This window comes from Mandrillus leucophaeus, unplaced genomic scaffold, assembly GCF_000951045.1.
Source record: "Mandrillus leucophaeus isolate KB7577 unplaced genomic scaffold, Mleu.le_1.0 Scaffold36, whole genome shotgun sequence".
NCBI classification, from domain to species: domain Eukaryota; kingdom Metazoa; phylum Chordata; class Mammalia; order Primates; family Cercopithecidae; genus Mandrillus; species Mandrillus leucophaeus.
In genome coordinates this window covers 3,933,492-3,937,237 of record NW_012103809.1, presented here as the reverse complement: position 1 = coordinate 3,937,237, position 3,746 = coordinate 3,933,492, and the positions used below count along the sequence as shown (strand labels likewise).

General features: G+C 44.0%; 1 pseudogene; it reads right to left on the bottom strand.

The window, feature by feature from the left end:
- Window positions 1-1,390: 1,390 nt before the first annotated feature.
- LOC105546485 lies at window positions 1,391-2,348 on the bottom strand (annotated as a pseudogene).
- Window positions 2,349-3,746: the final 1,398 nt, after the last annotated feature.

Here is a 3,746-nt window from a genome sequence, read left to right as displayed (position 1 = left end):
TTTTTTGAGATGGAGTCTTGCTCTGTTGCCCATGCTGGAATGCAGTGGTACGATATCGGCTCACTGGAACCTCCACCTCCCGGGTTGAAGCAATTCTCTATCTCAGCCTCCCGAGTAGCTGGGATTACAGACGCCTGCCATCACGCCCGGCTAATTTTTTGTATTTTTAGTAGAGCCGGGGTTTCACCGTGTTGGCCAGGCTGATCTCAAACTCCTGACCTCAAGTGATCTGCCTGGTCTCCCAAAGTGCTGGGATTACAGGCGTGAGCCATCCCGCCTGGCCAAATCAACAATTCTTAAAATGACCTATTTTGAAAAGACTAAAAGAAGCCCAACTCTTTTAACAGAATTTTTTTTAAAGTTTTAGGATTATGAGAAATTTTACTTTCTTCTTCATATTTTTTTCCTATTTTCCATGTTTTCTAAAATGGTCATGAATTATTTTTTTCTAATTGGAAAGGAACCATTTTAATGGTCATGCCTGGTTATCTTCTCCTTCATCTTACACTGCACTGCGTGTGTTGGGCCCAGATCTACAATTCAGCTTCCTCATGAACGCATGACTCATCATTTCTTCATGGCCTGTCATTCCGTACTATTTGTAAAAGTATTAAAAATAGAGACCAGTCCATGGGAATTTTGCTGGAGAGGTAAATAAAATGCTCCACACAATTCTATGCCTTTTACCAACAAAGGAATAAAATAATCAAATATCCAAGTATACATCAGTATTTTGCAAACCCAGAGTCTGGTGATGAAAGTAGGGAAAAAACGATGACTGTTCTGGAGATTCAGGACTGGTCTACTTATTGGGAAAGAGCCAGTTAAGTCAAATCATTGCAGCAGGGGGCAATTTTTTCCTTGAGAAATAAGCTAACAGTATATTTAGTGACACATAGAAGCATGATTTATTTTATTCATTCATTCATTCATTCATTCACTCATTTATTCATTGAGATGGAGTCTTGCCGTGCTACCCAGGCTGGAGTGCAGTGCTGCAATCTTGGCTCACTGTAGCCTCCACCTCCCAAGTTCAAGCAATTTTCCTGTCTTGGCCTCCTGAGTAGCTGGGATTACAGGCCAGTGCCACCACACCCAGCTGATTTTTGTATTTTTAGTAGAGGCAGGGTTTCACCATGTTGGCCAGGCTGGTCTCAAACTCCTGACCTCAAGTGATCCTCCCACCTCAGCCTCCCAAAGTGCTGGGATTACAGGCATGAGCCACCGCGCCTGGCCAGAAGTATAATTTATTTTATATTAATTCATTGAAACAGATATGCAAAGCAGTCAACAGGATATTCATTAAGTCTAGAAACATGGGTGGTTATACATAACTTCATCAAGACCATTTTCAATGTGTAACACACATGTGCATATTCACACACACAGTTTAGACTTTATGTAGATTGGAAATCAAGTTCCACATACCTGGAATCCTACTGAATGTCACCCAGAAATGCTCATCAGGAGAAGAGGTGTCTTTTGACCACTCAAGTAAATCAATGGCCCTCTGGTTTTGAAGAACAAAATTAGCAAATTCCCTTGTAAGGGCCACATAGGCAGAGCCAAAGTCAATTGTCAGATGGTGGGGAGGAGGCATTTTTCTCATCCAAGTCCACAGCATGAAGGAAAACAAACTGTATCTCTGCTCCAAGTGCATGTATTTGGTCCTTCTGATAATGTGAGGAGGAGGCAGCACCCCGGGGGTGATATTTGTCCTTTTCAGTCCCCTCAATACGGAACTATTTCCCTGTTGGTTTTCAGGGGGAATTCTTGCCCACGGGTGTTGACGACATACTTCCAGGGAACCTCAAAGGCCACAGGTCGTTCAGGCAATGCAGGTCAGCCTGGAGCCTGGAGATCCCCGTGCAGACCACAGACTCCCTCTTAGAAGCCACAAAGACGTTTGGGAAGCAGCTCAGTAGCTTTCTTCTGGCGTCTTTGAAAGCGACTGGGGCCTTCTGATCCACATGAACACAGTAGATGTTCTGGGGAGTGTAGATGGCCCTGAAGAGCCTTTCAAATGTATCAAAGTCTTTGTGGATGGCCATGACATAGGCCAATGGGAACTTGGCTTCGTCTTTGGACACAGGTTGCATTATGTAGTGATTTCGGATCAAGTATTGCTGGCAAGTTACATTTCTCAATGGCGTCACTGGTATATTTTCATTGAAGAACATTTTCTTGCCTGTCACAATCATGCCACACACTTCTGCAAGGACTGAAGAGTTTGAAGTTTTCCCCTGTGGAAGGTGTTTTTGCAGGACTAAATGGTTGGTATACAGGAATAAAAGAGTTATGGACATGGCCATAAGCCCTAGGACCACCTCAAATGCCTTCACCTTCATTTTTCCTGTGGCCTCTTCTCGGTTTATCACTCACCTCATTTTATGCCATTGCTGAAGTCAGTCTGCAGTTCCCTGCCCAGACTTGAGAAATCTACTCTAGCAACTTACAAGGGCAATATGACCATTTACTTAAAAGAAGGAGGATCAACCACAAGTCGGTAACTCTTCTCTTATATTGAAAAAAAATCAGGTGACTCTTTGAACATGAGCCAGTGGGGCCAGCTGACCACTTCGCGAAAGCCAGGCACATTTGGGCACCTCTGTCTAAGTCAACCACAAATTAAGACCCTAGCAAATCGGCCACAACTGCCGGCTCAGGGTGTTTTCCCACGTAGAGTAAGGGTGGAATGTGTGTTCATTCGGCACCTCTTTTCCCCATGCAGAGCCACCATCGCCATCACTGACGTCACCTTTGAATACAAGGGACACTATATTTCTTCAATTTCAGGCAATCACAGTTGTCCTGAGGTAGGTCACCATTTACGTGGACAGCACCCAGAACTCCTCAATAGTGGGGTCTCTTTACCTAAAAATAAAGATCAAGAATTTATAGTATTTCAGGATTGGAAGGAATCTTGCAGATTTTTCCCACCAACTTATTCAGTTTACAAATGAAGGACACTGACAATGAACCGTAATGACTATTCTATCACACCTTGTCTCCATTTTCTCACTGATGGCCTGAGAGGTAAGCATTGACATTATATCCACTTTGCACATGAAGAAATTAAACCCAAAGATATGCTAGCTTGCCTGATATCCAGTAATTAGTTAAGGGTAGCATGGGGTTTTGAAACCTAACTCCTCCTCTTCTTTTTTTCTTAGAGATAGGGTCTGGGTCTGTGCCCAGGCTGGAGTGCAATGGCACAATCATGGCTCACTGCAACATCAACTTCCTGGACTCAAACCATCCTCCTGCCTCAGTCTCCTGAGTAGCTGGGACTACAGGTGCCAGCCACATTGCTTGGCTAATTAAAATAAGGGTTTTTTTTTTTTCCTTTTCTTTTCTTTTTCTTTTTTCTCTTTTTTTTTTTTTTGAGACAGAGTTTCGCTGTTGTTGCCCAGGCTGGAGTGCAATGGTGCGATCTCAGTTCATTGCAACCTCTGCCTCCCAGGTTCAAGCAATTTCCTGCCTCAGCCTCCCGAGTAGCTGGAATTACACTCATCCACCACCATGCCCAGCTAATTTTTGTATTTTTAGTACAGAAGTGGTTTCACCATATTGGCCAGGCTGGTCTTGAACTTCTGACCTCAGGTGATCCACCCGCCTCGGCCTCCCAAAGTGCTGGGATTACAGGAGTGAGCCACTGGGCCTGGACTTAAAATTTTTTTTGTAGAGACAGGGTCTCACTATGTTGCCCAGGCTGGTCTTGAACTCCTAGGCTCAAAGAACCCTCC